The sequence below is a fragment of the Schistocerca cancellata genome, chromosome 1 (genome assembly GCF_023864275.1).
Source record: "Schistocerca cancellata isolate TAMUIC-IGC-003103 chromosome 1, iqSchCanc2.1, whole genome shotgun sequence".
In the NCBI taxonomy this organism is placed as follows: Eukaryota; Metazoa; Arthropoda; class Insecta; order Orthoptera; family Acrididae; genus Schistocerca; species Schistocerca cancellata.
In genome coordinates, this window is record NC_064626.1 from 366,892,765 (window position 1) to 366,905,363 (window position 12,599).

Sequence of the window (12,599 nt, forward strand, 5' to 3'; positions counted from 1 at the left end):
AGTTGCGTCAGTTGTGTCGTCAGAATATTGTGCATTTCAGTAAGGGTTTTTACATCACTGTCTAGCTTGTTCATTTGGTCTGTTACATTCTCCATCTGTGCTGTGACATTTTCTATCTGCGTTGTGACACTTTCGGCCTGTGCATTCATTTGGGCTGCTACATTCCCTATCTGTGCTGTGACATTTTCTATCTGTGTATTCATTTGGAGTGTTACATTCCCTATCTGTGTTGTTATTATTCTTAACATCTGCATAATGCGTCGCTCTGCTGGACCTGGTACATTTGCGGAATCCGGAACAGTTTCTAGAGTTGACACATTTTCGTCTGTCGCTTGCGACTGAGTACCACTAGTCGCTGCCACTGCGGTATCTGTATCTGCAGTGTTTTCTATCTCTGTGTCAGGTATAGGTTGAGCGACGGATTTCTCATCTGACGAATTATCCATCATTTTGGTTTGTTATCTTAATTTCACCATAGCTGTATGTAATCGTAAACCAGCGTGCAGCCGAACTTTACTACTATTGCGGCTCGTACCACACGTAAACAAATCACAGATGACGTCGCGCTCTTTCGCGTAATTCAATGTAGTAAAGTATGACTCTGGTAAAACAGTAGACTGATAATGACTTTTACGCCGCAATCAATGAAAATGATCCGCCACCTTGTGACGCATTCACGTATATTTTACTAGCAGCAATCTATAAAACATCTAAAATAATTGAAATTTTGAAAAAAAATGCGTGCTACGCTGTGGGTGTCGGAAAAATGCTATTCAGTCCCACATTTACGGTCAACTAAAAGCGTAGTAGTGCTGTTGCTCTTATCGTACGTATATTCTTTTGCCGGACGTTTTCTTAGTAGTCGGTTAAAAATTTGATGTTCCAGAAGTTCCTCCTTTTTTCAAAATTTTCATTTTATGGATATATGTGAATTTCATGGGCTGATTTCATTAGTAAATTTGGTGATCACACGCAGTTAGCGTAACATGTAAGAGAAACAATTGGTTATAGTCGCAATAATGAATGGGAAAAATTACTTAAATATTTCCGCTTAAAATTTGTACTAAATTTCTCTGAAAACTAACAAACGTCATGGCACTCGGTCGCCATTTGTAACGTGTCCTCTTATGTTATTATGTTTTGCTATTGTTACTGATAGAAAATTCTTTATTCAGTCGGTCGTCGAAATTTTGAAATAAAAGTCATTGTGGGTGTCGCGTAATAAATATTTCGCGTGAAGCGCTGTTGCGACACAGGCAAAGATCAATTATGGAAACTAAGCCATTGAATATTACAAATAATGTTATTAAAGAATACGGCCGACTGACTACATCAAATAAGAGGGCACGTACATTCGCGAATGAGTGCTAGAAATAAGCGTTAATACTGTGTAGGAAATTAGTTATAAATATAGTTACGCTTGTACACACTCAAATGTATACGAACATACGAACGGGATAGAGGCATGTACATTTTGAGTGCAATCATCCCCCGTGGCCTGAATAAAAGGAATTACAGTTAAATGCATTTATTCACCTTAGAACGTAAATGCGTGGACTTCGAAATTAAATTAAAAGAAAAACTACAGGTTCTGAATGTCTCGGCAAATGTATTGTAATTGACGGTTGCGCCCAGGAAAGGAAAAAAATGTTCAGACGTGTGTGAAATCTTATGGGACTTATTAACTGCTAAAGGTCATCAGTCCCTACGCTTACACACTACTTAACCTAAATTATCCTAAGGACAAACACACACACCCATGCCCGAGGGAGGACTCGGAACATCCGCCGGGACCAGCCACACAGTCCATGACTGCAGCGCGTTGACCGCTCGGCTAATCCCGCACGGCACGAAAGGAAAAAGATGAACACATTCTGTTGAGCAACGTCGCCGTGAAGATCGTCGTCCCCATCTAAATTCTCTCCATAAAATTAAAATAATAGTAATAATTTTCCATAATTTCAGGAGCTGGGACCCATGGTATCACAAAAGACGAAATCGCTCTGCTTCAAAATCACTTTCATTATTTAACCCAATTTTATCAGTAACAAATGGCACAACACGTCTTAACACTAGGACAGGATAAGAGCGAAGGGTAACTTATTCTAAAACTAATAAACGAAGAGCGTAAACTTTCTTTTGTTCAGCAAATGCTTTACGCAGTAATATCTGGTAGCTGAACTAGTGTCTTCATAAAAAAAATTATATAATTCCTTTGCAATATCATATGTTTCATGGCCAGCCACGATCTTACTTTCATGATGTCATGATGTCAAAACGACCAGGAATGCTATTGAACGGAATCATCCTCTTGAGCAATAACACCCACCTTCACGCTGCCAATCGGACGGAGGCTACGCTCAGCGATTTGGCTGGAAAACATTCCGACGTCCTCTGTACAGCCTGGATCTTTCACCGTGTGTTTTTTTTTTCTTTACATCTTTGGCAAACTGAAGAAAGGCATGCGTGGATGTCAATTTCAACCGGACGAGAAAGTGCAAGAGGGGTGCGGTTGTGGTCCCACCAACGGCCGATCGCGTTGTGCGAAATAGGAATTGATCATCTCGTATTCCAGTGAGATAAATGTGTTAGCGTGTGTGGTAATTACTTTTGAGTGGACCTATTCCTAGGGCCTATAGTGGCGGGCGTTCGTTTCTCATTTGATTGTCCCTCATATTATATTTGTATTTCTTGTGAAAGACCGACTTACCGACGAGTATCCCAGAATTTTACGAAATTTACTCGCCGATTGCAATTTGTTTGAAATCAGCTGTATTAAGTTGAGAGATTCTAACTATACATGAAAATTTTTGCCGTGCTGGGACTCGGACCCGCATTTTCCGCTTATCGCAAGCGGTCGCCTTAACCCATTCGGCTATATATGCGTGCTTCCAGATCTACATCTACATCTACATCCATCCTCTACAAGCCACTTGACGGTGTGTGGCGGAGGGTACTTTGAGTACCCCTATCGGTTCTCCATTCTATTCCAGTCTCGTATTGTTCGTGGAAAGAAATATTGTCGGTATGCCTCTGTGTGGTCTCTAATCTCTCTGATTTTATCCTCATGGTCTCTTCGCGAGATATACGTAGGAGGGAGCAATATACTGCTTGACTCCTCGGTGAAGGCATGTTCTCGAAATTTCAACAAACGCCCGTACCGAGCTACTGAGCGTCTCTCCTGCAGAGTCTTCCACTGGAGTTTATCTATCTGCAGAGTCTTCCACTGGAGTTTATCTATCATCTCCATAACGCCTTCGCGATTACTAAATGATCCTGTAACGAAGCGCGCTGCTCTCCGTTGGATCTTCTCTGTCTCTTCTATCAACCCTATCTGGTACGGATCCCACACTGGTGAGCAATATTCAAGCAGTGGGCAAACAAGTGTACTGTAACCTACTTCCTTTGTTTTCGAATTGCATTTCCTTAGGATTCTTCCAATGAATCTCAGTCTGGCATTTGCTTTACCGACGATCAACTTTATATGATCATTCCATTTTAAATCACTTCTAATGCCTACTCCCAGATAATTTATGGAATTAACTGCTTCCAGTTGCTGACCTGCTAAAGGCCTCTTTGCCTCACTTCGCATGTTACATTTACCCATGTTATATGGAACGTTTTTAGGTTTGCGACTGTGTTGAGTCTAATATACAGTTTCGTAACTGAAATGCACCTGATGATGGTAGCATGGTGCCAAAATGCGTCATGATAATTACAACTTAGTAAGAAGTGACGGAAATAGTAATATTATTTCATAAATTTATAACACAGTCACAGACGTCAAAACGTTCCATATAACATGGATAAATTTAAATTTGTAGTATTTGCTGTCTGATGACAGAAACACCGCCAGTAGGATACAATTCCGACTCCTTCATTGTCAAGGGACAGAAGATCTGCAGGTAAGATCTCTTTGATATGCTAGTAAGGAACTTTTTTAGACAACATAGTTGTATTGAGATAAACAGCGATTAATTTACTTATAATCAATTATTCATAATGACAGTCACAATCGCATTATTTATTTTTGCTGCTAACTGGTTTCAACCCGCGATGGGGTCTTCCTCAGGGTAATTTACACTGTGAAGTTATAATATTAGTTAGTAATCATGTACGTAATCTACAAGCAATTAGTCAAAGCTACATAAACAGATTTTTATACGCATTTGGTCGCTCGCTGGAGTCATCACCCTGTCTGTGCAGGGTATAGCTACGAAGCGGCTACCGTGATGACAGCGTCCCAACTACACAGGCTAGGAGGCGCCAGATATATACTATCGCCCACGGCAACGACGCCCCTACCACAAAAGATAGAGGGCTCTGCTCTATCCACAAATGATGTGAAAAAATGAATGGGACAATAGTTACCTGGATTTTAAATAATTGTAAATTTCTCGATGTTTAATTAGCTATATTTATTATTCTTCTTATTTATTATGTTTTATATTGCAACTGGAACAAACTCTAAAATCTACGACTTTTTGCTTAAGCATGTAACTACCGTCAGTCACCGTGGAGGGCGTTACCGTCTGACCACGTGTTCTTGGCCGTTATTTAAGCTCATGCAGAGAGCCAACCATGCAGGCGATCATCATAGGCCACACCACCCGCTCCTTCCGCCTCCATGATTTCTACCTCACCACTTATGGCCGTCCTACCCTCCAATACCTTGACCTCATACTCGACCGCCACCTCTCCTGGACTCCCCATCTCCTTACCATCCAAAACAAAGCTCACAACCGCCTCCGCCTCCTGAAACTCCTGTCCGGCCGGACGTGGGGTCTGCATCCATCCACCATCCTTCACACCTACAAATCCTTGATCCACCCCATCCTCTGCTATGCCAGCGTAGCTTGGATTTCCGCCCCTCCCCGGTTCTATAAAGCCCTCCAAATCCTCGAACGCCATGCGCTCCGCCTCGCCTTCCGCATCCGCCTTCTGTCCCCCACGCGCATCCTCTACGACCTCATCCCCTTCCCCCACCTTCTCCTTTTCCTTGAACACATCCGCACACTATATATTGTCAGCCGCCTTGATCCCTCTCACCCCCTGGTGTCTCCCTTCCTCTCCACCCCCAACCAGTTGCCGCGCTTTTGCCGTTGTGTCCCGCCCTCTCTCCATCTCCACACCCTCCATCTCCTTTCCCAACACAACTTCCACCATCTACCCCTCTCGGATGATGAGATTTGCCCTGACATCTACCCTTCCTACCAACTTTAACCCCATCTTCCCGCCTCCTCCTCAGGGCTCCATCTCCTCCCCCTCCCTCCTCCTGAGCGGCTTCACCCTCCTACTCCCCCTCCATCTCTTGTGTCTCCTTTCAGTGTCTCTGCGCTCCCTCCTGCCCTGTCTTCCCCCTTCCTCTCCTGACCCACGTGTCTCCTGCCTCTTCGTGTACCCACTGATGCCCCTCCTCTCTTCATCCCGCCGCTTCCGCTGCTGCCCCTTGTTCTCCCCTCCTTTTCCATCCTCTCTGCCCTTTCCCTCGGCGGGTCCTGCCTGGCAGTTTTATTCTTCGACATGTGTGCTCGAAGTGGGTTTTCAGTGTGTTGCTCCGGAGTGTTTTTACTACTGTGGCCGACTTTTAACCTGTGCATGTCCATTCAGTGTCTTCTCTGAGTTTTTGAAGAATCGCCAACTGTGTTTTTTAACTTTCTGGTGACTTTTTTTAACTGTCCTCCATGAACGTCTCCATTTTAGTCTATTTTTTACCTCCATTTTCTCCCATTATTCTGTTTTAAGTTCCCCTTTATCGCCTTATGTATGTAACATTTTATTCTTATTTTAAGTTGTCATGTCACTCGGCTGAAGAGCAGCGGATTGTGCCGCTGACAGCCCTCCTCTGCCCATATGTGGCAGGGGAATGAAATCACAATAAAGGGAAAAAAAACCAACCATGCATAGTTACCATCCGTGCACAGGCAGGGTGACGACTCCAGCGAGCAACCAAATGGGTATAAAAATCTGTTTATGTAACTTTGACTAATTGCTTGTAGATTACGTACATGGTTGCTGACTAATATTATAACTGTAGAGTGTAAATTGCTCTGAAGATAACTACATCGTGGGTTGAAACCGGGTGGCAGCGAAATAAATAATGCGATTGACTGTCATTTTGAATAATTGATAATAAGGAACTGGTGTTTATAGAGACACAGTAGTATTTTTCTTTACTTTCTTGTTTAAATGAAATTTCTTTTTAGAGCAGATAAGAACTTATGGGTATAAAACATAAAATCATAGTTTGTATCAGTTAAACATTGGAGGAATGGAGTGGGCGATAGGAGCATGTCTGTAAAACTGATATTCATCTATATTTATCTCTTTGTTCACCTATTACTTCCCCCTTCACCTTTTGTCCTCTTGGCCTTTGTCCATTATTGTAAGCTCAAACAGGTGAGAATAATTATTTTCGTTCAAATACTGGCGCATTACCGAGCGAGGTGGCGTAGTGAACTCGCTTTCGGGAGGACAACGGTTCAAACCCGCGTCCAGCCATCCTGATTTAGGTTTCTCGTGATTTCCCTAAATTGCTTCAGGCAAATGCTGGAATGGTTCCTTCGAAAGGGCACAGCCGACTTGCTTCCCCATTCTTCCCTAAGCCGATGGGTCCGATGATCTCGCTGCTTGCTCCCCTCCCCCAAAACAACCAACCAACCAACTGGCGCATGTCTTATTTATTACCTGTATCTCTGTGATATGTTATTGACAGGTTTCCAAGTGCAAACGTGGTGATTCTTGTTGAATGAATGGGAATAGCCGCCTTGGACAATCTCCGTTTTGTCGTCATTACCGCTATCTCACTGAGATCGCTACGACTTGTAGCAATTGTTCAGGACCCGCTTGTTATTCAAGTTTGGAAGTCCAATTTGCTAGTGCGAACAATATTGGCGAATTTGAGAGAAATGTGTTACCATTTTGTTTTTGAATATAAACTTTATTGTCAATACAATCTGAAAGTAACATATACTACCATGAGAGCCGTCCATGAAGATTTGTTCTATATCAGTGCATGCTCAATATGTCCACCATTTCGTTTCCTAACTTCCTTCAAACGAACACTGAAGTTAGTGATTACCCTATTGCACATGTCTCGTAATTTCACTGCAAGCTTGAAGAATAAGTCTTCTGAGCTCCATTAAATCACGTGGACATTTCGGGAAAATTTTTTCCTTGAGGTACCCCCAAAGAAGAAAGGTCACATGGATTGAGGTCTGGACTATTGGGGGCCAATTTTGTCCGTCATTGAAGCGACCTGGAAACCTCAGTGAAATAATCCGCATGTCGAAATGCTCGTGTAAAAACTCGAACACAGTGTATGCAGTATGTGGCCTTGTTCCATCTTCCATGAACCACTGCGTGTTGTAGGGCAAGGCAGTAGCAAGAAGCTGTGGAATTTAATGGAGCTCAGAAGACTTATTCTTCAAGCTTGCAGTGAAATTACGGAAGACGTGTGCCGTAGGGTAATCACTAACTTCAGTGTTCGTTTGAAGGAGATTAGGAAACGAAATGGTGGACATATTGAGCATGTGCTGATATAAAACAAATCTCCATGGACGGCTCTTCATTGTAGTATATATTCCTTTTAGATTGTATTGACAATAAAATTTATATTCAAAATCAAAATGGTAACACATTTCGTGCGCCACCCTATATAATACTTCGTGCGAACTGTAGATTTTTAATTCATAGTCAGTTTAACTCTCCAGTAGGGTTAAAGTATCAAGCTGGATGGTTGATTCAGTTAAGTAATTCTCACCATATCTTACAGCGCTGCAGTCCTTCCAATAAACACCGCCCAGACTAAATCGTTTTTCTGCTCCAAGAGTCTCGCATTCGTGGCTTCTGCCTCCCTTTCCATGACGCATCAAGCTCAGAAATAGGCGGGAAGGAAGTCGCACGGCTTCGACGGTGGTGTGATAACGGGCGATACCCTCCGCTTCACCGCCCAGCGTTTCTCAGAAAGCGGCCGGTCGTGTGCAGCTTTGCCGACTTCGACGAGCGACGACCGATGGCTGGAAGGCTCTCGTTCGGAGTTGACGCTGCGTGTAGCGTGGCGTGGGATCGTTATCGCAGCGGCGAAAACACAGGCGGCAGCGCAGCGCGTTGCTGCCCGCTGGCTTCCAGGAAAGCTGACGTTCCGCTCGCCACTGTGGCTGCCGCGGGCCACGGATGTCGCCGAGGACAGCAGCCTAGAGAAAGCTGGCTCAGCAGCGCCTCACGCCAACACAGGCTGTGGCGGCGGTCTGCTGTGGGCTATATTCGTGTCAGTTGTAGTTCTCTGCCGTTACCCTGCCCTTCTGTTCTTATCAGGGTGTCTAGGACCCGGGACAACCGGGAGATCCGGGAAAAACCCGGGAATCCTTTTGAATTCCGGAAATTTTTCATTGTTTTAGTTTTCAGTTAAATTTTTGTGATTTTGACTGGTAAGAACCAATACACTGACAAAAAAATTTACTGTATCCCGCTTCTGCAGAATAATACTGCAGCAACAAAACATGAAAGACAGAAAAGAACGAAAATAAAACTTAAATGGCAACGAAAATGCGCCCTATACAAAAACAAAACACAGTGCTCATACAAGCGTCTGCCAACAGCAAAGTGTGTCAAAGGCTTTAGGAAGACTGTGCAGTGCTTCTTAATAACAAATTGCCTCCAATGAGCGTGACGCGACAGTTTTTTACATTAGAATCGTTTTAATGCAAGGTCTTTTAATGTTTCACACGCACGAACATGCGGGCTTCCTGTTTCACCGTAGCTGCGCAAGTGCAGTGACGCCTGTTATCTGGCGCTCTCTGGCAACTTCTGAAACGTACCTTGCTAATAGGTCACGGAAAAATATTGCGAATATTGCTTTGAAAAGCGTAAAGTAAATTTCCTTTTATGTAAGATAAACTATGTGAGAGAGTGTACGACGAATTTCTTAAATCACAGAGCGTTTGGATCTCATTTAAATATCAACTCTTTGGGGACGACCACCTGAAGAATTTCGAGCCCAGAAGATGAGGCATTTATGTCGTTATTAAAAATTTTACTAGCACATTTATGTGATGTATGACGCGCAAAAAGGATCAACAATACAGTAGAGCGTCGATTATCCGAACGTCGGTCAACCGAAAGGCGCTGCTGACCGGCCAAGCCGCCAGTCGCTGTGTTTCAGCAATCAGCACACTTCTGTCGGCTTGGCACTGGCAGTAGAAGCAGCGGCAGTATCAAAGCTGTTCACAGCAGCAGCTGCGCCAGCTTAGAGTTGAGGCGTGCCGCCCCCAAGAAGAGCTTCTCACGGTGCAAACAGTCACCTCCTGTTCTCTGTTACGACAACTTGTGTGCTGCTGCTTGAAGAAGTGAACTTGACGATACAAAATGCTTAAACGTAAACGTGTTGTCCTTTCTATGAGGGACAAGTACGAGATTATTAAAAGGTTAGAAGAAGGTGAATCTGCAACCACTTTATCCAATGAGTACAAGGTGGGGAAGTCGACAATTACAGTTCGATTATCCAAACAAACCAGTTTTGCTAACACCCATATCACCCAATTACTTCGGATAATCGACGCTCTAGTGTATATGTGGAAGCTTAGCTTCTCTTGCAGCTTATCTTAGAGACCAATATTATATGTGATAGGTTTGCTTTTCTTGTAGCGACAATTGTACATTAATTTAAGCCATTAATTTTTCTTATTTTTGTGTTCGCGCTGCTTAAGAGTGATCTTGCTATTGGCTGACTACATCACATGTCAAATGCTGTCATCAGCTGGCGAGATCATGTCACATGAGCTGTGACTGGCTTACAAAAGCGCGTCGCAATCTCGATTTTAATGCTTCGGAAAGTAACATGTGGTGTTTCGTAGAATTCGAATTTATACCTTCGTAACACGGAAATATGCAGTGCACATGTTGCTGCACATCAAGGATCTTTCGAAAACGTGTTTTTCCCCCCTCAGTTTCATTTTCTGAAGTGCCGGGAAATTCTACGCCGGTGTATAAAACCATAAACCATAAAAGGATTGATAAGTGCTGAGAAAAAGTATTCTGTCACTTAACACGGAAAAAGTGTATTTTCACCCTGGAGAAAGTGTATTTTCAACCGGGAAAAATCTGGGAATTATTTTCCTTGTCCATGTAGACACCCTGCTTATTTATTTAAATCTACTTTTTTTTTTTGTGATGGCGACCTCCAAAAATGCAGCAACATGCAAGATAATACTAATCCTACGACTTATCTTATATGATAAAGGTTGGTTCAAATGGCTCTGAGCACTATGCGACTTAACTTCTGAGGTCATCAGTCGCCTAGAACTTAGAACTAATTAAACCTAACTAACCTAAGGACATCACACACATCCATGCCCGAGGCAGGATTCGAACCTGCGACCGTTCCAGACTGCAGTGCCTAGAAATGCACGGCCACTCCGGCCGGCTATGATAAACGATGCAGAGCTGTGTTCCTAGCATACGTATATTTGGGAGAATCTTTTGACAACGTTGACTGGAATATACTCTTTGAAGGTAGTACTGAAGCGAATCCTGCAAATATAAAAATGTACTAAATTTCATTTATGATCGACGCTGGGATAGCTACTAATGTCGTGTCGGACTACCTTCTGTCTGGAGTGGTGCAGCATCTCGATTCAACAAGTCGTTAGAAGTCTTCTGCAGAACCACTGAGCCATGCTGTGGCACCCATAATTGAAGCATTGCTGGTACACGGTTTCGTGCACGAACAGACCTATCGATTACGTCTCCGAAATGTTCGACGAGATTCATGTAGGGCGATCAGGGTGGCCAACTCATTTGCTCGAATTATCCAGAATGTTCTCCAAATCAATTGCGAACAGTTATGATCCAGTGACATAGCAAATTTTCATTTATGAAAATTTCCTCGTTTTTTTGGAACATGAAGTCCATGAGTGGCTGCAAATGATCCGAACACAACTACACTACTGGCCATTAAAATTGCTACACCAAGAAGAAATGCAGATCATAAACTGGTATTCATTGGACAAATATATTATACTAGAACTGACGTGTGATTACATTTTCACGCAATTTGGGTGCATAGATCCTGAGAAATCAGTACCCAGAACGCTTGGGCATTGAGTCAAACAGAGCTTGGATGGCGTGTACAAGTACAGTTGCCCATGCAGCTTCAACACGATACTACAGTTCAAGATTAGTGACTGGCGTATTGTGACGAGCCAGTTGCTGGGCAACCATTGAACAAGACGTTTTCAATTGGTGAGAGATCAGGAGAATGTGCTAGCCAGGGCAACAGTCGAACATTTTCTGTATCCAGAAAGGCCCGTACAGGACCTGCAACATGCGGTCGTGCATTATCCTGCTGAAATGTAGGGTTTCACAGGGATCGAATGAAGGGTAGAGCCACGGGTCGTAACACATCTGAAATGTAACTTCCGCTGTTCAAAGGGCCGTCAATGCGAACGAGAGATGACCGAGACGTATAACCAATGGCACCCCATAGCATCACGCCGTGTGATACGCCAGTATGGCGATGACGAATACACGCTTCCAATGTGTGTTCACCGCGATGTCGCCAAACACGGATGCGATCATCATGTTGCTGTAAACAGAACCTGGATTCATCCGAAAAAAATGAAGTTTTGCCATTCGTGCACCCAGGTTCGTCGCTGAGTACACCATCGCAGGCGCTCCTGTCTGTGATGCAGTGTCAAGGGTAACCGCAGCCATGGTATCCGAGCTGATAGCCCATGCTGCTGCAAACGTCGTAGAACTGTTCGTGCAGATGGATGTTTTCCTGCAAACGTCCCCTTTAGTCCAGTCAAATTGCAGATATACCTTGCAAATGTGGGGTAGAAGATTTTATTTTTTTAACTCGTTCATATTGTTGGAAAGGTTACAAAACGAAGTTTTGCCAACAAAATTTCTCTTGGGAAAACTTTCTGCAGTCAAAAAACTTCGAAAATATCGAATTTTTTTCAGTTTTTTTCAAAATATCTCAGTTTCGTTTGCTCCTATCGCTTTAACGTCTATTTTCTTTTTTAAAGAGCACAAAATTCTCTACAAATTTGATTATTACCATTTTTTTCTACTCCCAGTATCTAAGGCGCTACAGCGCGTCAAAAAATACCAATTTTTCAAATTTTGAGCATAGTGGCAAGATACCTTATTTTTGAACACTATTTTTTCAGTTTTTGGTTGTGTTGTATAAATACATTATACATCATGCTATATGTTGCAATTTACCACCTCACTTTCAGGTATTCAATTTCTCTGTATACAACATGAGGATTGCTGGGCAACCAACTATTGTGATTCTTACATCATTACCTGAAGTTCACTATGGGCCGCCTCAGCGCTGGTATTTGTTAAACTATAAATATAAAAATGCATCATTAAGACACACACACACACACACACACACACACACACACACACACACACACACACACATCACGCACACATACACACACACACACACACACACACAAAATAAATTGTCTCAAGAAACTGAACTATTATTAGTGCAATAGGCAACTTAATTAGGTAGGTAATTATTCTTGTGGATAAAGGCCACACAGTTGACATTAAAAATAAGTAGCTTTATTACAGTTAAA